General features: G+C 35.5%; 1 non-coding gene across 1 annotated transcript; it reads left to right on the forward strand.

Moving 5' to 3' along the window:
- The first annotated feature begins 20,059 nt into the window (after positions 1-20,059).
- Positions 20,060-20,130, forward strand: TRNAG-GCC (transfer RNA glycine (anticodon GCC)). Its single transcript has one exon. It is a non-coding gene; the product is annotated as a tRNA-Gly (tRNA).
- The last annotated feature ends 4,078 nt before the right edge of the window (positions 20,131-24,208 follow it).

A 24,208-nucleotide genomic window follows, 5' to 3' on the forward strand; every position in this document is an offset into this window, starting at 1 on the left:
TACAACCTCATCTTCATAAATATTCAGATGAAACAGAAAATGGTTTTGAGTCTTCTATTCCCTTTCTCGATTATTAGGATACGAGTTGTCTTACTCGATCATCTGAGTATTCGTCATCATTCCAAAACACCTTAACTATTATCAAATCTTTCCTATAATTAAAGATGAAAAAGAAAGTGGTTTAGAGTCTTCTACTCCCTTTCCCGACTGTTAGGATACGAGTTGTCTTACTCGACTATCCGAGTGATCATCATCTGACCAAAAACATCTCAACCAATAAAAACATCCAACATATTAATCCCACTTGTCGCCTCCGTGTGACCTAAACTCTTTTCAAAAGAACACCATTTAATCCTTTCTAACGCGCATAACAAACCAATACTTAAGCCTCCGCCGAGAGTAGACAAGCCAACGTTTAGCCTTTAGGATGCGATCTAAACAGTTGTTCATTTAAAAAACACCAACCAACCGTAGTTCCCCGAACTACAAATGCTCTGATTTCCTTATTTAAGGATACGTAGGCAGGAGATTGTTGTATCTTCGCGAGCACACTAATAAAAAACCTCCCCTTTTCCCTTTCTGAGGTTCCCATCCATTTCTATTTTCAATATATTTATAACCCAATGATAACAAACAAACATAAATTAACACTCGAAACGCACATTAGAACTAAAAGGTTCCCGTTGAATACAACGGACGTAAGGGGTGCTAATACCTTCCCCTTACGTAATCCACTCCCGAACCCGAATATGATTGCGACGACCATTATTCCATTTCCTTAAGGTTTTATTGATATTTTCCTATCCCTTCATTGGGATAAATAAAGTTCGGTGGCGACTCTGTTCGAACATAATTTTTCCGCGACCATCGTGAGGAATCGCATTTTCGAGATGCGACACATACATGTTCATATCAACTGTTACGATAATACTGTATCATTTTTAGAGTTTGATACAAGTGATGAGTTGTTTGTTTTTGCTAAGCAAGTGGATGAGTTCATGAATGATGATTCTAAGATGTTTATTATAATAGCTTCTGTAAAGAACGAAAGAAAAGCTGCGATTGGCGAGTTGTCGATGGTGTGCGAGTCTCCAAAGGTATTTCCAGATGATATCGACGATTTCTCACCGGAGTGTGAGGTGGAGTTTTCTATAGACTTAGTACCTGGTACTAGTCCGGTGCCGATGGCTCCTTATAGGATGTCTGCTTAAGAGTTGAGTAAACTGAAGAAGAAATTGGAAAGTTTGCTTGAGAAGAAGTTTGTTTGATCGATTGTTTAATCGTAAGGAGTGTCGGTGTTGTTGGTGAAGAAGAAAGATGGTAACATGAGGTTGTGTGTTGATTATCGACAACTAAATAAAGTGAAGATCAAGAACAAGTATCCACTTATGAGGATAGATGATTTGATGGATCAATTGGTAGGTGCTTGTGTGTTTAGCAAGATTAATTTGTGTTTGGGCTATCATCAGATTCGTGTGAAGTCAGAGGATATTCCTAAGACTGCGTTCAGAACGAGGTATGGTAATTCCGATAATTTAGTGATGTCGTTTGGAGTGTCTAATACGCATGAAGTGTTCATGGAGTACATGAATAGAATATTCTATCCATATTTATATCAGTTTGCAGTGGTATTCATCAACAACATCTTGATATGTTCGAAGTCTAATGAATAGCACGTGGAGCATCTGAGAATTATGTTGCAGACTTTGAAAGAGAAGAAGTTTTATGCAAAGTTGTCCAAGTGCGAGTTCTGGTTGCAAGAGGTGAGTTTTCTTGGTCATGTGATTTCTAGTGGTGGTATTATTGTTGATCTATTGAAGATCTATGTTTTGTTGTAATGGAAGACTCTGAGTTCTGTTATTGAGATTAAAAGTTTTCTTGTTTGGCTGGTTACTACATGAAATTTATCAAAGGCTTTTTGAATCTAGCATTGCCTTTGACTCAGTTGAATCAAAAATTTCAAGCCTATGTTGGGGATGTGCATTACGAATAGAGTTTTCAAGAGCTCAAGAGGAAGTTGATGTCTGCTTCAATGTTGATTATTTTCGAATCCAAGTGAGTCCTTTGTGGTATATTGTGATGCTTCTAAGATGGGCCTAGGTGGTGTGTTGATGCAAAGATGTCAGGTTGTGGCTTACGCTTCTAGACAGTTGAGAGTTCATGAAAGGAATTATCCTACGCGTGATCTAGAGTTGGCAACAATCATATTCATATTGAAGATTTGGAGACATTATCTGTTTGGATCCATATTTGAGGTGTTCAGTGATCACAAGAGTTTGAAGTTTCTCTTTGATCAGAAGGAGTTGAATATGAGGTAGATTTGATGGCTCAAATTTATGAAGGATTATGATTTGGGTTGAGTTACCATCCGGGTAAGGCCAATGTTATAGCAGATATGTTGAGTATAAAGTTATTGCATATGTCGACACTGATGGTTCGAGAGTTAGAATTGATCGAGCAATTCAGAGACCTGAGTTTCGTATGTGAAGAGACTCATAATAATGTGAAGTTGGGTATGTTGAAGCTAACCAATGATATCCTTTAAGAGATCAGAGAAGGTCATAAGATCGATATGAGATTGATTGATCAACTAGTGTTAATTAATCAAGGTAAGAGAGGGGACTTCATAATCGATGAGAATGGTATGATGAGGTTCACAGACAGGGTTTGTGTATCAGATATGTCAGAGCTTAAGGTGTATCAGATATGTCAGAGCTTAAGAAGAGTATTCTAGAGAAAGGTCATATAAGTGGTTTAAGTATTCATCCTGGTGCCAATAAGATATATCAAGACTTAAAGAAATTGTTTTGGTGGCCAAGAATGAAGAGGGAAGTAACTGAGTTTTTTTATGCATGTTTGACTTGTTAGAAATTGAAGATTGAACATCATAAGTCGTTGGGTCTTATGCCACCATTGAGTATTCCTGAGTGGAAATGGGATAACATTTCCATGGATTTTGTATCGAGTTCTCTAAAGACGACAAAGGGATGTGATTCCATTTTGGTGATTGTTGATAGGCTGACTAAATTGACTCATTTCATTCCGATTAAGATCAATGATTCTTTGTAGAAGTTGGTTGAGTTACATAAAGAGACGATTGTTAGCTTACATGGTATTTCGTCGAGCACCGTGTGGGATAGAGACCCGAGGTTTACGTCGAGGTTTTGGCAGAGTTTGCAAGACGCGTTGGGAACTAAGCTGAAGTTGAGTTCTGCTTATCAACCACAGACAAATGGCCAGACGGAGAGAACCATTCAATCCTTGGAAGATCTGTTGAAGGCTTGTGTTATAAAACAAAAAGGTGTTTAGGGTAGCTACTTGTCGCTGATTGAGTTCACTTACAATAACAGTTTCTATCAGAGTATTGGAATGACTCCATTTGAGGCGTTGTATGGTAGAAGGTGTAAGACACCTCTATGTTGGTATTAATCTGGTGAGAGTATGATGATTGGACTTGAGATTATGCAACGAAATTCTGAGAAGATCAAGATAATCCTAGAGAAAATGAAAACTTTGCAGAGTTTCCATAAGAGTTACCATGATAAGAGGAGGAAAGCACTTGAGTTCCAAGAGGGAGATCATGTGTTTTTGCGATTTACTTCGGTAATTGGTGTTGGTCGAGCTTTGAAGTCTAGAAAGCTCGTGCCATGTTTTGTTGGTCCATACCAGATCTTGCAGTGGATAGGGGAGGTGACCTATCAGATTGCCTTTCCACCTTAGTTTTCTAATCTTCATGATGTGTTTCACGCGTCTGAGTTGAAGAGATATATTATGGATCCGTCCCATGTGATCCAAGTGGATGATGTGCAGGTGAGAGAGAACTTGAATGTTGAGGCATTGCCCATGCAAATAGAGGATCAGGAAGTGAAGCAGTTGTGTGGTAAGGAGATTGCCTTGGTGAAGGTAGTGTCGAGAGGACCAGCTGGGGGAAGCATAACCTGGGACTTGGAGAGCCAAATGAGAGAATTGTATCCGAGTGTGTTTCTTTTAGGTAATTTTTGAGGGCGAAAATTATTTAAGTGGGAGAGAGTTGTAACACCCCAAATTCAATTAATTAATTGAATTTAATTATTTAGAATTTTATTTGATTATTGGGTACTTTAATTAAAATAAAATTATGTGATATGTGTGTGTAATGATATTGGTAGGGTGTGGTGAAAATAAGTGCTTAGTAGAGTGATTAGAAAATAACTAGAATATTGACATTTTAATTAATAATAGAATATATTTATTTTATTTATTTAATTAGAATAAAATAGAGAAGGAGATTTGGATGAAAATGAGAGAAATAGAAAATAATAGTATTAGTATTCTTAATAAAAGAAAATTAGAGATAAGAAGGGCATGTCGGTAAATAAGATGATAAGTGAGGGTAGTGTTGGAAGTCTTTAATTGGGGGAGATTAGGTTATTAATAAGGAGAAATTAGTAAGGGTTTGAGATTAGAACGTGAAAATCAAAATTTGGTGAAAAAATGAGGAAGGAAAGGCTAGGGCATAAAAAGAACAACCATTAAAGAACTTTAAGGAATTTTTGCTGGAAAATGAAGGTAGGGGGTTACTCCTAATAGGGTGTATGTTGCATGTTTGGGTAGAGGGAAACCCTTAATCCCATTATATTTTATTTACTTTTTATGCCTTTGGATGAATGTTGGATGAATTGGTGTTGAATTCTGTAATTGTATGGTTTATGTAATGTGATATGTGACATTCGTGCATTGTTATACCATGAAAATTAAGTGTTCTTATTGATGAAATTGCTATGAAGGTGTGTTCATATGTAGTTGTGAAATTGATGAAAACCATGATTTAATCCATGATTAAGTAACGAAATTGCATGATAATTGATGGATAAGTACTTTATTGTTGTTATATGTTAGTATCCTTGTTGTTATTGTGTGATTTGGGGAAAAAGGATGAAAATTAAGAGTTCTGATTTGAACTCCAATGCAGAAAACGGATTTTTTTTTCTGGTTCAAGGTGACGTGCGTCACTCTAATGAAGCCTTGGTCGTCATCGATTTGGAGGCGCTGACAGGTGACAGCTACCTGACGGGTAGACCGTCATGGTCCCCAGGCTTGTTTGGTTGGGACGGTTGTCACAAGTGTGGTGTGTGATACGACGTGGAGGGTGAGAAATGTCACCTTGGTGATGGGTAATCTGTCACGCAACCAGAATGAGCGTTCTACGCTCAACTGTGCAGAATTGTTTTGTCGTTCAATTTTGGTGTTATGTTGGGTTTTTAGGTTGCTGTTTGGCCACTGCTTAGAGATGAATGTTGTTTTTATTATGTTGTTATTAATTTACTCCACTTGTTTTGTGTAATGATTATGTTGTTGTTATTATGGTGATTGTCTGATGAACATTTTTGATGATATTGCATGTTATGGTGACTCATGCATCATAGTGTACAAGCTTCAGTCTAATTTTGGTGTGATGTGGTCCTATGGGGGGATTCAGGAGCGAGTAACTGGTTCTAGATGGGAATTAACGAAGCGTTACCTATGGTGATGGTAGTAAATTTGATGTGCTCTGGTCCTATGGTGGGGATTCAGGAGCGAGATGGACATGTGTTGTCCATAATGGTACCGTGTGTATTATTCAATCATGGTTTTGAGTTCATTACATTCATTATTTTTATATTCACTTAATGACTAAGAAGATGTTGGTGATTGAGAATGCTTTTGTGATGTATGCAATTGGATTGTGTTGAATAACTATTATTGTTTGTTTAAGCTACCCTTGCATACTTTTGCACCATTAATTATTATGAGCGTATTCTCACCCCTTTGTTATTTATGGGAATTTGTGCTTCTTATTAGGGTATAGACGAGCATGTAACTGAGTAGCTGCTTAGAGGCTGAAGGATGGCGTAAAGGTTGTTCTTCCCTTTCCTGTTTTATGTGTTTATTTTAGTATATCGTTTCTCTGATCTGTAACACTAGGCATGTGAACGATTCGTTTGATTATTGTTTTCGTATGAAATGTTATTGATGTTGAAGGCATTCAACCATAACCATGTTTATGTCATGAGATTATTTATTGTTTGAATTATTTCGATTAATTGATTTCCGTTGCGATGAGACGATGTTTAGGCGAGCATGGGATGAAAGGTGTTTATATTAATGCATATTTTATATAACCTGTGTTACGGAGAAGGTTTATGCTGTGATTGAGTGACACCATATATGTGTATTTGTATTATTTTCGCATTAGTTCGTGTTCTGGGGTTTAAGGAGTTACACAAAATATATTTAAGTTTTTGTCAAATCCCTAAAATAGAACTTGCAACCTCTTTCATGAATGGGCCTTCCATGAATGAGCATGTTTAGTTGTCGAAATAGAAACATAGAAACAATATAATCCGTTTCAGAAAAAAATCGAATTCATACCTGTCAAAAAAACCCTTTAAAGGCTTTTCCAATAATTTCCATATCTAAATCCTAAACCCTTCCACTAGGAGTGAGAATAGGCTAAGCCAAGTTGGGTTTTGTCAAACCTAAGTTTGGCCTGTTAAAAATATGAAAGTCTATGTTTGGCTTGTAACTTGTCATAAATTTACTTTTACGCTTGAGCCTAATAGTTTCTAATGTTTGATTAACTTATTAGCCTACTTAAAAATCTATTTTATTTTAACTATGTTAACAAGCAATTCAATTAATAATATGGGCTAAAAAACTAGAAGATCAATGATACTAAAAGTTTATTTGAATTAACTTATAGCTTACATAGTAGCATAAGTTTTGTGAGACTATTTGTTTAAGAAAACTTATGAAAAATAACTTATGACAAGAATATTAAATGTTTATAATACCCATGTGAATCTATTCTTGATTTGCAAAATAGATTTAGTCATTTAACAAATCATTTGATGGTTTTTGGTAAAACATTTACAAATAATGAATTAAATCTAAAAGTTCTTAGATATTTGTCAAGAGCATATCAACCAAAGGTAACAACTATTTAGGAATAGAAAAGTCTTTCAAAAATGTCTTCGACAACATTGTTCGGTAAACTTCAAGAACACAAGATAGAACTTGAAAACTAGAAAGGCATGAAGATGAAAAGAAGAATTCAAAAAGTCTTGTTTTAAAAATTAGAATCAAAGATCACTATAGCAATCAAGAGGACGAGTTCACTATTGATGAAAATTATAATCTTATTAAAAAGTTTTAAAAGTTATTAAGAAAATAAAACAAAAGTAAGGTCATTCATAAAGAAGCACCAACAAGGAAGGTTACCTGCTTAGAATATGGAAGGAGATGACATGTGTAACACCCTTCTAAAATACCCAAACTATTTAATTAAAATAGCAATATATCAATCAGAGTAATTATGCCCTGAAGGGTGTCACACAATCACTTCACACCAATCATCAAAATATCCTGTCATGCTCGTTTATTTAATTAAAATAAGACACTTTTGCATAATTCACAGCGGATACGAAATAACAACATTCAAATCATGTACTACATTACATGTAAAGTTATTCAACAACCAAAAGAAAACATAGTAAAACATCCCATCCCGATGTTACATCTACCAGAGCATGACCCACTAAGGACTACACTAGACTCCCAGGACTAGCTTCTATTCAATCACTGCTCGTTACCTGAAAACATAGTTGTAAGGGTGAGTCCTTCAATCGATATAATAAGCATTATAAAACATCATGTAATGCTAAGTAATTTAACACATATCATCACCCTAATCAGATTACACATATACAGCAACGGCAATATCAACTCATAATCATCATCATCATCATACTCAAACTCAACACAACCATAAAACACACGTATAATATTGGAATACATCCATTCATATTATACGCCATACATACATACGTTATGCAATGAGACTCCACGCATGCAGTACCGACTATTCGTGAACATATAGTTCAACCTCACCGACCAAATCCAGGTACGGCTACCAAGCTCACTAGTCCCATTCATTTGAGACCTAGTGACTCACATCACTAATTCCTCACCATGGGAATTAGCTACCACCCCAAGGGCCATGCTATGCACGCTAAATCACCTAGCATGCAAACATCAACAACAATTCACAATAACTCATCACTAATTCCTCACCATGGGAATTAGCTACCACCATAAAGGCCACAACATGCATGCTAATCACCTAGCAATGCTACATCATCAACAACAATTCAAGAATAGATATATGCTCACACTCTAAGCCATAAAACAGTCTATTCACCAATGCACACATAACTGATACATTCACAGCATCACGCATACTATCACACATCAGCAGTATTTTATCACATAAGCATATCATATCATGCCAAATAACAACCACAGTATTAGCACACTCTACTAATACCTATACTACTCAAACAACGGGAAATGATCCCTAATATATCATACATCATCTGCATTACGTTACTCAGCTGAACAGTTAAAAACTGCACAACAACAGCTCAGGAAAATCACAATCCTGCCCATACGCGTATTGCCTAACCCCATACGCGTATGGCCCATCTCCTGACAAAATCCCATACGCGTAACACCATCTCATACGCGTATGCTACGCGTACCACTTCCCCGTACGCGTACCAACAGAGACCAATCTACGTTCAAAACATCATCTTCCTCCTCCATACGCGTATTGCCTAGTGCCATACGCGTACCAGACCATCTCATACGCGTATTGCCTAGTGCCATACGCGTATGACCAGAAACCAGATTTCCAGATCTGTTATGGCTTTCTCTGCTACGAGATCTATCCAATTCAACCTTCTACAGTCCAATTTTACACAATAATCGTTCATATCCTCTAACACGAATTATAACCTATTCGATCTCACAACTCCTAACACTATTGCATCTAATTCCTACGAATTTCCTCTCAATTGTAACCCAATTTCGTTCATCCAAAGAGTTCACAATTTCATCATAATCATCCAATTCAGAAGTAAATCAATGGTTTATCACTACCCATTACATATTATCCCATAATACCCATTAAACGATGATAAACCCCCCTTACCTGAGTTAATCCGGCGAATCTTTAAGCTTCAAGCTTTTCCTTCCTTCGACCCTTGTTCTCTGGCTTTCTTTGCCCTTTTTCCACTTTTCTGTCTCTTTTCCCTTTTCACGTGAAAATGAACCTTTTTACCAAATGGAACCTTTTTACTGATTTCTACTTTTATTCCAATAATAACAATAAAAATAATCCAATAATAATAATCCCAATAATATTCCAATAATTATTATTCCAATAATAATAATAATTCCAATTATTTAATTAAATTAATAAATATATTATTAACTCAATTTAAATAATTATCTTATTTTATCGGGGTGTTACAACTCTCCCCCACTAAAAGAGTTTTCGTCTTCGAAAACATACCTCAAGTGAATAACTCAGGATAAGACTCATTCATCTGACTCTCAAGTTCCCAAGTCACATTGCCACCTGCTGGTCCGCCCCAAGCTACCTTTACCAAAGCAATCTCTTTACCCCGCAACTGCTTCAACTCTCGATCCTCGATCCTCATAGGTGATGTTTCAACAGTCAGGTTATCTCTCACCTGTACATCATCTACTTGGACCACATGCGACGGATCAGGAATGTACCTCCTCAACTGAGACACATGAAAAACCTCATGTAAATTTGCAAGTGACGGCGGTAAAGCGATACGATAGGCTACCTCTCCTATCCTCTCCAAAATCTGATAAGGACCAATAAATCGAGGTGTCAACTTCCTCGACTTCAAAGCTCGACCAACCCCAGTTATCGGAGTAACACGAAGAAACACATGATCTCCCTCTTGGAACTCAAGTGACCTCCTCCTCTTGTCGTGATAACTCTTCTGACGACTCTGAGCAATTCTCATCTTCTCCTGAATCATCTTAATCTTTTCCGTAGTTTGTTGAACAATCTCCGGTCCAACCACAGCACTCTCACCGGACTCATACCAACATAAAGGTGTCCGACATCTCCTACCATACAAAGCTTCAAACGGTGCCATACCAATGCTCGAATGAAAACTATTGTTGTAGGTAAACTCAATCAAAGGTAAGTAACAATCCCAAGTACCTCTTTTTTCCAAAACACAAGCTCTCAAAAGATCCTCTAGTGACTGAATCGTCCTCTCAGTCTGACCATCAGTCTGCGGATGATATGCAGAACTCAATCTCAGTTTAGTTCCCAAAGCCCTCTGCAAACCTTCCCAGAACTTCGATGTAAATCTAGGATCTCTGTCCGAAACAATACTCGACGGAATACCATGCAAACTTACAATCTTCTCAATATACAACTCAGCTAATCTCTCTAACGGATAATCCATTCTGATCGGAATGAAATGAGCCGATTTCGTCAATCTATCAACAATCACCCAAATGGCTTCAAAATTCTTACTTGTCCTCGGTAAACCAGAAACAAAATCCATACTGATACTATCCCACTTCCACTCTGGAATAGCCAACGGTTGCATTAGCCCAGACGACTTCTGATGCTCAATCTTTGACTTCTGACAAGTCAAACAAGAATAAACAAAACTCGCAATTTCTCTTTTCATTCCCGGCCACCAAAATAACTTTTTCAAATCATGATACATCTTCGTAGCTCCAGGATGAATACTTAAGCCACTACGATGTCCTTCCTCAAGAATACTCTTCTTCAGTTCGGTAACATCCGGAATACACACCCGATTACCAAATTTCAAAACATCATTCTCATCAACTCTGAATTCACCACCTTGACCTTGATTCACTAAAGTCAACTTATCAACCAAAAGCACATCGGATTTCTGACCTTCTCTAATCTCATCCAGAATACTACTTGTTAACTTCAACATTCCCAATTTAACACTATTGTGAGTACTCTCACACACCAAACTCAAGTCTCTAAACTGCTCAATTAAATCCAATTCCTTAACCATTAACATAGACATATGCAATGATTTCCGACTCAATGCATCAGCCACTACGTTTGCTTTACCCGGATGGTAATTCAAACCAAAGTCATAATCCTTCAAAAACTCTAACCATCTCCTCTGTCTCATATTCAGCTCTTTCTGATCAAACAAATACTTTAAACTTTTATGGTCGCTGAAAACCTCAAATCTTGACCCGTACAAGTAATGTCTCCATAACTTCAGAACAAATACCACGGCTGCCAACTCTAAATCGTGCGTCGGATAGTTCCTCTCATGAACCCTCAGTTGTCCCGAAGCATAAGCTATAACCTGCTTGTTCTGCATCAACACACCACCTAAACCCAACAATGACGCATCACAGAAAACCTCAAATAGTTCTGACGGACTCGGTAATATCAGAATAGGAGCAGTAGTTAACCTTCTCTTTAACTCTTGGAAACCTTCTTCACATTTCGAGTCCCAAACAAACGCTTGCCCCTTTCTAGTCAACATCGTCAACGGTAACGCCAACTTAGAAAATCCTTCAATGAACTTCCTATAATAACCTGCAAGTCCAAGAAAACTTCTTATCTCAGAAACCGACTTCGGAGCTTCCCACTTAGATACCGCTTCTATCTTAGAAGGATCAACAGCAACACCACCTCTGGAAATCACATGTCCAAGAAAACTAACCTCTTCTAACCAAAATTCACACTTGGATAGTTTAGCAAATAACTTCTTTTCTCGTAGAACTCCTAACACCACTCTCAAATGCTCAGCATGCTCTTCTTCAGATTTCGAATACACCAAAATGTCATCAATAAACACCACAACAAACTTGTCTAGGTACGGATGGAAAATCCTATTCATATACTCCATAAATACTCCAGGCGCATTAGTCACACCAAAAGGCATTACAGAATACTCATAATGTCCATACCTTGTTCTGAAAGCAGTCTTCTGAATATCCTCAGCTTTCACACGTATCTGATGGTACCCAGATCTCAAATCTATTTTGCTGAACACACTCGCACCAACCAACTGATCCATCAAATCATCAATCCTCGGCAAAGGATACCGATTCTTGATCGTCACTTTATTCAGTTGCCTGTAGTCCACACACAACCTCATAGTACCTTCTTTCTTCTTAACCAATAACACTGGTGCACCCCACGGTGACACACTCGGACGAATAAATTTCTTATCCAACAGATCTTCTAACTGACTCTTCAATTCAGTTAACTCAACAGCAGACATACGGTACGGAGCCATCGATATCGGCCTAGTACCAGGTACCAAATCAATCGAGAACTCAACTTCACGCTCTGGTGGTAATTCATTCACTTCTTCAGGAAACACATCAGGAAAATCACACACCACAGCTAGATCGCAAATCACCAGTTTATCTTTAGCCTCCAAAGTCGCTAACAGCATAAACAACTCTGCCCCATCTGCTACTGCCTCATTCACCTGCCTCGCTGATAGAAACAAACTCTTTCCTTCCTCAATCTCAGGAAAGATCACAGTCTTATCAAAACAGTTGATAGAAACTCGGTTAAACACCAACCAGTTCATACCCAAGATAACATCGATCTGCACTAGTGGAAGACACACTAGGTCCATCCCAAAGTCTCTACCAAAAATACTCAAAGGGCAATTTAAACAAACTGAAGTAGTAGTCACTGAACCCTTCGCAGGAGTATCAATCACCATACTACCCAACATCTCAGATATCTCTAATTTAAGTTTCACAGCACAATCCAAAGATATAAAGGAATGAGTCGCACCTGTGTCAATAATAGCTACAAGAGGAAAGCCATTAATATAACACGTACCTCGGATTAAACGATCATCTGCAGAAGTCTCAGAACCCGATAAAGCAAAGACCTTGCCTCCCGACTGGTTCTCCTTCTTCGGCTTAGGACACTGTGGACTGATATGACCCACTTCTCCACAGTTGAAACAAGTCATAGTCTTCAACCGGCACTCTGCAGCCAAGTGACCACCTTTTCCACACTTGAAACACTTCTTCTCAGCACTGGTACACTCATGGAAACGATGTCCAGCCTGACCACATCTGTAACACTTAGCAGGAGCACTGGAGTCTCCCCCACTAGGCCTCTTCATTCCACTCTGTCTCTGGAAACCTTTGCCAGCTGCATACGGTTTCCCACGATCATTCTGATTCTTGCCTTTCCTATCAACCCTCTGCTGATAGCTCTCCACTCTGGCCTTGGTATCCTGTTCAAAAATCCTGCAACAGTCAACCAAATCGGAAAACACTCTAATCCGCTGATACCCAATAGCCTGCTTGATCTCGGGACGCAACCCGTTCTCAAACTTCACACACTTTGAAAATTCCCCAGTAGCCTCGTTATAGGGAGTGTAATACTTTGACAACTCTGTGAACTTAGCAGCATACTCAGTAACAGACCTGTTACCCTGCTTCAATTCTAAGAATTCTATCTCTTTCTTTCCTCTGACATCCTCTGGAAAGTACTTCCTCAGGAATCTCTCTCTGAACACCGCCCACGTGATCTCAACATTCCCAGCAGATTCCAACTCAGTGCGGGTAGCAACCCACCAGTCATCTGCTTCTTCTGACAGCATATGCGTACCGAACCTGACCTTCTGGTTATCGGCACACTCAGTCACTCGGAAGATCCTCTCGATTTCCTTCAACCACTTCTGAGCACCATCTGGATCGTATGCTCCCTTGAACATTGGAGGATTGTTCTTCTGGAACTCACTCAGTTGACGAGCAGCTCCCATTCCCACAACATTCGGATTTCCTCCAAGTACTCCAGCTAGCATACCCAGAGCCTCAGCAATTGCAGCATCATCTCTACCCCTTCCAGCCATCTCTATTCTGAAAACCCAACAAGCTAAAACAATAAGTACTGATAGGGTTACACAACACCTATCCCGTACAGGGGAAACAGAATAATTACGACTCGACTCGACCGACTATGCTCTGATACCACTAATGTAACACCCTTCTAAAATACCCCAACTATTTAATTAAAATAGCAATATATCAATCAGAGTAATTATGCCCTGAAGGGTGTCACACAATCACTTCACACCAATCATCAAAATATCCTGTCATGCTCGTTTATTTAATTAAAATAAGACACTTTTGCATAATTCACAGCGGATACGAAATAACAACATTCAAATCATGTACTACATTACATGTAAAGTTATTCAACAACCAAAAGAAAACATAGTAAAACATCCCATCCCGATGTTACATCTACCAGAGCATGACCCACTAAGGACTACACTAGACTCCCAGGACTAGCTTCTATTCAATCACTGCTCGTTACCTGAAAACATAGTTGTAAGGGTGAGTCCTTCAATCGATATAATAAGCATTATAAAACATCATGTAATGCTAAGTAATTTAACACATATCATCACCCTAATCAGATTACACATATACAGCAACGGCAATATCAACTCATAATCATCATCATCATCATACTCAAACTCAACACAACCATAAAACACACGTATAATATTGGAATACATCCATTCATATTATACGCCATACATACATACGTTATGCAATGAGACTCCATGCATGCGGTACCGACTATTCGTGAACATATAGTTCAACCTCACCGACCAAATCCAGGTACGGCTACCAAGCTCACTAGTCCCATTCATTTGAGACCTAGTGACTCACATCACTAATTCCTCACCATGGGAATTAGCTACCACCCCAAGGGCCATGCTATGCACGCTAAATCACCTAGCATGCAAACATCAACAACAATTCACAATAACTCATCACTAATTCCTCACCATGGGAATTAGCTACCACCATAAAGGCCACAACATGCATGCTAATCACCTAGCAATGCTACATCATCAACAACAATTCAAGAATAGATATATGCTCACACTCTAAGCCATAAAACAGTTTATTCACCAATGCACACATAACTGATACATTCACAGCATCACGCATACTATCACACATCAGCAGTATTTTATCACATAAGCATATCATATCATGCCAAATAACAACCACAGTATTAGCACACTCTACTAATACCTATACTACTCAAACAACGGGAAATGATCCCTAATATATCATACATCATCTGCATTACGTTACTCAGCTGAACAGTTAAAAACTGCACAACAACAGCTCAGGAAAATCACAATCCTGCCCATACGCGTATTGCCTAACCCCATACGCGTATGGCCCATCTCCTGACAAAATCCCATACGCGTAACACCATCTCATATGCGTATGCTACGCGTACCACTTCCCCGTACGCGTACCAACAGAGACCAATCTACGTTCAAAACATCATCTTCCTCCTCCATACGCGTATTGCCTAGTGCCATACGCGTACCAGACCATCTCATACGCGTATTGCCTAGTGCCATACGCGTATGACCAGAAACCAGATTTCCAGATCTGCTATGGCTTTCTCTGCTACGAGATCTATCCAATTCAACCTTCTACAGTCCAATTTTACACAATAATCGTTCATATCCTCTAACACGAATTATAACCTATTCGATCTCACAACTCCTAACACTATTGCATCTAATTCCTACGAATTTCCTCTCAATTGTAACCCAATTTCGTTCATCCAAAGAGTTCACAATTTCATCATAATCATCCAATTCAGAAGTAAATCAATGGTTTATCACTACCCATTACATATTATCCCATAATACCCATTAAACGATGATAAACCCCCCTTACCTGAGTTAATCCGGCGAATCTTTAAGCTTCAAGCTTTTCCTTCCTTCGACCCTTGTTCTCTGGCTTTCTTTGCCCTTTTTCCACTTTTCTGTCTCTTTTCCCTTTTCACGTGAAAATGAACCTTTTTACCAAATGGAACCTTTTTACTGATTTCTACTTTTATTCCAATAATAACAATAAAAATAATCCAATAATAATAATCCCAATAATATTCCAATAATTATTATTCCAATAATAATAATAATTCCAATTATTTAATTAAATTAATAAATATATTATTAACTCAATTTAAATAATTATCTTATTTTATCGGGGTGTTACAACATGTCAAGAGTGAATTTCCTATACTTGAAAAGAAAAATAAATTCAAAAGGAAGAAGGACAAAAGGTTAAAGAAAACATATGTAGCATGTGATGAAAATGAAATAAGTCTATCTTCAGATGAACATCATGCAAACAAGGCATTGATAGCATCACACCATTCAAGTTATGAAGAACATGAGGTTAGTGATTATGAAATTGATGATAGTCCTCCATATGATGAATTACAAAACATTTTTCATGAATTACATGAAGTATTTTTGAAACTTTATAGATAATGTTCAAATCAAAATAAAACTATTTTAAAATTAGAAAGTATGACTAATGACACAAAAATGGAATTAGAAGAAGTCAAAAATTATACATGCAATAAATAGCAAGATCGTGAATTCAAAATCGTTGAACTAAACCAAGTGATCAAGAAATATGAAAAAAGTCAAATTGGTTCAGAAAATGTGTTAAGTAGTCAAAGATGTTTAAGTAATAAGGTGGACTTGACTTTTTCTAATTTTGATAAACCAAGTACACGTCAAACTATCTTTGTAAAGGCTACTAGAAAATTCAACAAAAAGGAGTCAAAGAAAGTACATGTTGTAAATCATCATAAAACTCATTATAGAAATAATTTTTATGTCAATAAAAGGAATCATGTTTCTAGACCTACTTGTTTATTGTAATTCAAATGGTCATACTTATAATGCTTATTGCATAAGAAATTATGATATTCCTTATGGTGAATATGTATGGGTGAGGAAGATATTTAACTCAGGAGGACCCAAAGAAAATTGAGTACCTAAAAAGTACTATTAATTGTTTTATAGGTAGTTGGAGATCATATGCTAGTATTGTCAATTCAATATTGATTTTTTAAGATACAAGACAATGTGATATGGTAGAATTAAATCTTCACTAGATTAAAGATGATTTAAAAAATGATTATCATGAAATCATATATTGTGAAGAAGATAAGTTCTTTTTTTAATGTATCATTTCCATTATATTATTATACTTATTTGGATTTTACTCTTTTTCTTTTTGATAATATCAAAAAGGGAGGTAAGAGAGATTATTGTTTTTGTTGTTTTTCATTAAACCAAAGACAAATGCATAAATTGAAAGATAAAAGGGGAGATATGCAAGATAGGGAGAGATATGTAAGATAGGGGGAGAAATCAAGTGTCAAGAAATTTTTTTCCATCAAAATGGTTTGTCATTATAAAAAAGGGGGAGATCGTGAAGAAGATGTTCATCGTCTTTGAAAGCATTACTTTTGATGAAGACAAAAGATTGTCATGGAAGAGAGATCAAAGAAGAAAAAGATTAGAATTAAGTATCTAGATTGTTAAGTCATGGATTTCAAGAAATTGATCATCCTTTAAGGTACCGATAATAATTGACTTACGAATATACTTTAGGTGTTCAAGTCTCTCTTCATCTAAACATTCTTTAAGTGTCTTAAGTTATTTATGCATTTTTACATTCATGTCACTTTTTAAAATATGGGGAAACCGATTTTTGTGTAGCTACAATCAATTGTATGGAACCTACAATCAATTGTATGGAACTTTTGTAAGGCAACAATTGATTGTATCATTACCACAATAGATTATAGCAAACTCACTGACTTTTGAAAATGCACTTAAAATGCCTGTGCCAATTTATTGGGATCTTCACCACAATCAATTGTATGAATCTCTTTTTTCCTATAAAATATTTCCCACAATCAATTGGACCTAGACTACAATTGATTTCACCTTTGTAAACTTTCAGATTTTTTAAATGTTACACTTAGTACCATCGATTGTATGAAATACCTTAATTGATTGAACTCTCATTATTTTTTAAAAACCTTAGACAAACATGATACCCCTTTATTACAATCTTTCATGGAAATGGTTCATAACATTGTAATTTTTTCTAAGGTAACATGATACTATAAAATCTCATTTTATCATGTTTCTTAAAACACCAATTTCTTGAAAATTACTGTGTTCATATCATTTTTACAAAAACTTTTTTTGCTGCAAAAATGTCATATATCAGACAAAAATTTCTTTAACATATTGAGAACTTAAGGTATATTTATTGATTAAATTGATGCAGGAAAGAAAATAATATATTTTCAGAATATTAGAATTCATACAAATTATTTTTAATCAATGTTATATGTTTGTTATAATTGTCACCAAGTGTGTGGTGATTTTTATCTAAAAGTAGATGGTTGTATTTTCTACCGGCATTTACAAATAGGGAGGATTGTCTTTCTATTTGTTGGAAAAAGTTATTTGAATCAGGGTGATTGAAAGTTCACCATAGTTGTTGGTGTTGCTGGAAATCAAGAAAGTGACTTGCTTCTTTGTTATTGTTAGAAGATTGTAGAAGAAGTCTTGATGTGAGGCTTGTACAAAGATCTAACAATAGTGAAAATATCTCAAAGGGGTGTGAGGGAACTACCATTGATTGAAAAGTGGGATTAATATATTTCGTTGAGTTCTTTATTTTTCTACATTTAAAATTCTGTATTTTACTTCATATATTCATCGAATTATTTCCGAAAAATTAAGAGCATAAGAGCATCTCTAAAATAACCAAAAAAGTCTTAGAAAACCTAATTCACACTCCCATCCCTTCTTAGGTTGTGCACTTTATACTTACATTTGTGACTTTCACCCTTGGAGGAATACGATATAAAGATGCAAGAGAATTGGGCATCCTTTAATGGCATGAAGAAACTTCAATGACCATTTGAAGCTCTGAATCGCATCGTATTTCCATGTACCACAAATATAATCTTCATTCTTTGCTTCTCATATATCCCTTATAACTCTGCAAATGTGTGGAAATAATTAGCCAAAATATTAGTGTCACATAGAAGTAGAAGAAGAAGAATAAGGAAAAAAAAACACAATGTTGCATCAACAATCGATTTCTCAATTTCTTACTGCTAAATTTACCATGGGTTTTCCTTAACTTCCTAACGATAGTCGCTTTTTGTCTATTGTACTCTTGTTGCAGGATTTTAAATTGAATATCCTCAAACTGAGAGTTACTGCCCTTTGTATAGAAGAATTGCAAATAAAATTTTATTAAACGAATGAACATTTCTTTTCCATAAAGTAAATCCAAATAATCTCCTAATAGTCACTAAATCAACATAATTCTCTATGTGAAACTAATATTTTGGTGAATAAATTTACTCTATCATACTTCATGTCTCTAAATCACCAAATCATTCGCATGTCCCTTGACATCTTTTTTAAAATCACGGATCTTTTACTATTTGACTGAATGCTCTTTCTAATTGTTCATATTTGAGTACTTTACTCCTAAATCTATTAATTTTTTTAAGGATACTTTGATAGACAAGTTTCATGTCATCCGACACTCCTAAAAAATTAAGAAGACATAAAAAAAGCATTTCAATCTCAATTCAGGAGGATTTGTTCGAGGGATTATACATACTATAAATTAAGACTAAATGAAAAAATTATTACAGCAATAAAATTTGATTCTCAATATAATGATTTTACATAAAAAAAAGATATTTTAAATGTTTAGCGTGTGCTCCACCAAAATGAAATTGTTAATTAAAACAAAATCTATAAAATAGAAAATACATAACATTTAAAATATAAAAAAACTTCTTAATTAAAACAAAATAAAATACTATATATCATATAAAAGATTAAAATTAATAGCTAGTACTAGTGATTCCGCTAATTGAATGATTGAGTTAATAAAATGTATGTTTGTATTTAAATGGTATCCATTCATGTGGCTGTCTCATTGATGAATTGATGGCTATCTCTTGAATTTTAACATTAATATTTATATTTTCGGTTCCATTCTTTTGTCTTTTTATTAATTCAATTATTGCATGAATAAGGAATAATCCATGGGATCAATGGTTCTGACACCCATAGAGATAAGATTTTTTTAAAAGTTCATTAGCCTACCCAAATTAATTAAGTAGTAATTATATATACAAAGTCCAGCGCGATTAATTAAAGTAGTTTAACTTAGTGTTTCAAACAAATTAAAATTGTTATAAACAGTAAGAACATAACATTGATATTTACATCAAAAATATGAATATATAGCGCCATTACAAATCACCAATCATCAAGCACCAGTGGTCTAGTGGTAGAATAGTACCCTGCCACGGTACAGACCCGGGTTTGATTCCCGGCTGGTGCATTTATTTTTTTGGCTATTCATCATCCCTTTCTTTAATTTCATTAAAAAAATTATTGGTCTTCGGTTCCAAATTTTGGATTTTTCTTTGGCCTTATCTTGTATGGTCTAGCCCTGGTCCAATGGAAATGTCTGGGGAAAGAAAAAGAGTCCTAAAATCGCAAATCAACAATGCATGTTATTTCATAGAGAGCTCTTTACTATTATCATCCTTATTAATAATAAGATTCATCTTTCAATAATATTCATCTTAATATGTGCGTCAAGAAATATTTTAATTAGAAGTTTCAAAAGCCTCATTACATATTCATTAAATGTATTGTTTTAGATATTCAAACACAAATTACACATGTGTAACTCAACTTATTCTTAACAAGCAAAAAGAATATTATAATAAAATAAGGTATTAGAGGTATCCAAAAAGCTAGAGAAACAATCGGTCAAAATCAAATACGGAAAAACTACACCTTTTCTATAACATAAAAAATCGCAAAACAACCCACCTATACAAAGAAAACAACATAGATAATAGAAAAAATTCTCCATTCCCCTCCAAATGTCAAACATGTATTAAAAGTACTAAAAAAACACGCACAAAGCACCCATCTCACTCCCTACAACATCATACTAAAGACCACCTTAATTAAAAATTTGTAATTGAAGAATGAATCAGCTTGCATCACAATTTGACATCACTAAAACTCTAAAAAAAAACTGTGGAACTGAAGTTGGAATCTATAATACAACTAGAGATAACAAATTATACAAAGATGACAGATTATTGATGGGATGCTTTGTTGAGTGATACCACCCATATTTAGGAATAGATTGAAGAATATATTCTGGAGCGATTATATCTAATGGAAAGTTCGTGGAGAAGATAACAAACATTACCAACTTTGAGCAAGGTGATGCAAAGTCTCTCTATGATGTGAGGGGTGTGAGGGAGAGGTTCAAATTAATGTTAAAAAGATGTACATCACATGTTTTGGATGCAAACATGTTTGGTTATCAAAAGCTAAAACCTATATTGTTTTTGTTGAAATCCTATAAAGCGTTAAGTTCTAAACAAATCAGAAAGAGTCTCTTAGCATATATTTGAAGAATTCTTTAAACTATTTAAAGACACTTTTAGATATTAAGAATTAGAGAAAGGAATTGAAATGAATTCTCTCGTCAAAAGACTCAAATAATCAATAAACAAAAGAGACATAATTTTGACTCATGCACGGACAAAGGTAACACTCAAATGCTTCTGGATGTTTTAGTCGGAGGTACTATGAAAAATAAGCCTGATTGATATGGAAGTAAAAGAATTTATAGATGTCATAAAATAAGCATGCCACATTAATAGACATGGGTGTCAAAAGATAACGAGCATTATCACTCGACACTTAAAATACACTATTGGCAAGTTATAAATGACATGTTATTTCCATTCTAACGCAATACAAACAATGTTTAATCCTCCCACACGCGAGTATACAATTAATGTTTAACTGTTAGAACTCGGACATTAACATTGTTCAATAAAAATAACCAACAAACACTTATTTTCTATCCCACGAACTACTGGGTTCTGATTTTCTCATTGCACTATGGGAATATGTAGGCACAAGATTTCAAAATCTTGGCGAGCACATTAATTAAAACCTTATTTTCCCCTTAATTAAAATCAATCGCAAGTAACCTTTAGATAATAACACTCATCCGTGCAAAAACAATCAAAACGCTTCTCATTGAGTACAACAGATATGAGAGATGATAATATCTTTCCCTTGCATAATCGACTCCTGAACTCGAATTTGATTGCGACAACCATCTTATTTTCTTTTAAAGGTTTTATCGATATTTTCCTTTTCCTATGGAATAAATAAAGTTCGGAGGCGACTCTGTATTTTTTGCAGCGTGCAATAAAGCGTCACAAATTTTCAAGATTATGTTATGGTAAAAAGGATCTTCGTACCTATATTTCATGGTTAATTTACGGTCAAATAGGGCCTATTAATTTTTTTTCAAAAGCTTACTCCAACTTGTTACACAGGGTCTCTCAAAAGTTTGAGACGGCTCTGCCTTTTGTGTAATGATAATGATTACACGGTTGGAGAAGTACTCATCCAATGAAATTAAAAAAAAATCCATTCTATATATTATGCGAGCATGATTATAGATAAAAGTCAAGTAAACTACACTGCCACTAAGAAGAAATTGCTTGCAATAATATTTGCATTGGAAATATTTTACTCTTTTCTAATTGGCTTTAAGGTTATTGTGTTTACATATAATGAAACATTGAAACACTTCTTGAAATGATATTCCCAACACAATTTGTTAATATGAACTCTTTTGCTACGAGATTTAAACATATATATATCAAAAATAAGAACGAAGACTAGAATGTGTTGACTGACCACCTATAAAGACGGGAGAACTCTGACACCATAGATAAATAAAAAATATAGTGGATGATTTTCCATATGAGAAACTATTTTTAGTTATCGAAAGACCATGGTTTATTGACATGGACAATTTCAAGCCTATAAATCAGAAGCCGCGATACCTTACATTGAAACAAAGGCAAACAAAATTATACCATGATGTCGACTTTTATCTGTGTGATGGCCCATATCTGGTCAAGATAGGTCATGATGGTTTAATCATGAGATATGTAGATGATAAAGAAACTATAAGTATCACATGGCACTACCCACATAGCTCAGCCTATGGAAGACACCACAACGAAGAAATGACAATTACAAAATTTTGCAAAGTGGTTTTTGCTGGCCAACCTAATTGAAAGATTATGTCGAATTCACAAAGAATTGAGATAAGTTTCAATTAGGCGGTAGTATCTCAAAGAGGAATGAAATTCCCCACAATGGAATCTTTTAGGTTAAACCCTTTGATTTCTAGAGCATTGACTTCGTGGATCCTTTTCCTCCTTCTCACTCTAATATCCATATCTTAGTTTATGTTGATTATGTTATCAAATAGATTGAAACAAATGCTTGTGTTTCCAATGAGGCCTATACTATGGTAAAATTCTTGAAAAATAATATTTTTTCGAGGTTCGAGGCACCTAAAGTTTTGATCAACAATGAGGACACGCATTTCTATAACAATTATATGGAGAATTTTCTAGTCAAATATAACATGAAGCATAAATTGTCCACTTCATATCATCTATAATTTAATCGACAAGTCAAAGTATCCAATATGCAATTAAATGATATCTTGGAGAATATAGTTAGCTTGTTGAGAAAAGATTTGTCAAAGAAGCTAGATCACACATTGTGGGTATATTGTACAACATAAAAGACACACATTATATTGTCACCTTATCAGTTGGTGTACATAAAATCTTTCCATATGCTTGTAGAGTTACAACATAAGGCGTAATGAGCAATCACACTTTTAAATGTTGATCAAGTAGCGGCATGAAATAAAATATTATTGAAACTGGATGAGTTGGAAGAGATACGATTACAAGATTAGGAGAGTGCAATAATTTATAAGATTAGGACCAGGAGGTATCCATGATAAGAATATGGTGAAAAGATATTTCAGCGTTGGAGAACATGTCCAATTTTTTATCTTTAGGTTAAGGTTGTTTCATAGGAAACCTAAATCGAAGCGGTCTGACCTATTTATGGTGAAATATGTATCACTATATAGGGAAATCGAGTTACAAGAATCAGGAGCTACTACCATCTTCAAAGTAAATGGACAGAGGATGAAGCCATACCAAGGAAGGGAAATCCCATTTAAGAGGGTATCTTAGGTATTGATCGGGCGTTGGTGGTCAGTTAAACATTAAGATACTAGTGTTAAACAAGATCTAAATGGGCAACAACCCATCAAATTTAGGAGGTTTTATTTATTAATAAAGAAAAACATAGATAAAAATTAAGTAAGAAAACAAAGGGAGCATGCGTAAGATGATTTAGAAAAATTAGGCTCAAGAGGAAAAAATTTGGTTTGCCAAAATCGTGCCACAATCAGGGAGAATTGGGTGTGATTTGGAGTAAGCTTGCAAAATTAAAGTTCTGTGATAATATCGTAGCACAATTTGGATTAATTG

This window comes from Lathyrus oleraceus, chromosome 7, assembly GCF_024323335.1.
Source record: "Lathyrus oleraceus cultivar Zhongwan6 chromosome 7, CAAS_Psat_ZW6_1.0, whole genome shotgun sequence".
Lineage (NCBI taxonomy): Eukaryota > Viridiplantae > Streptophyta > Magnoliopsida > Fabales > Fabaceae > Lathyrus > Lathyrus oleraceus.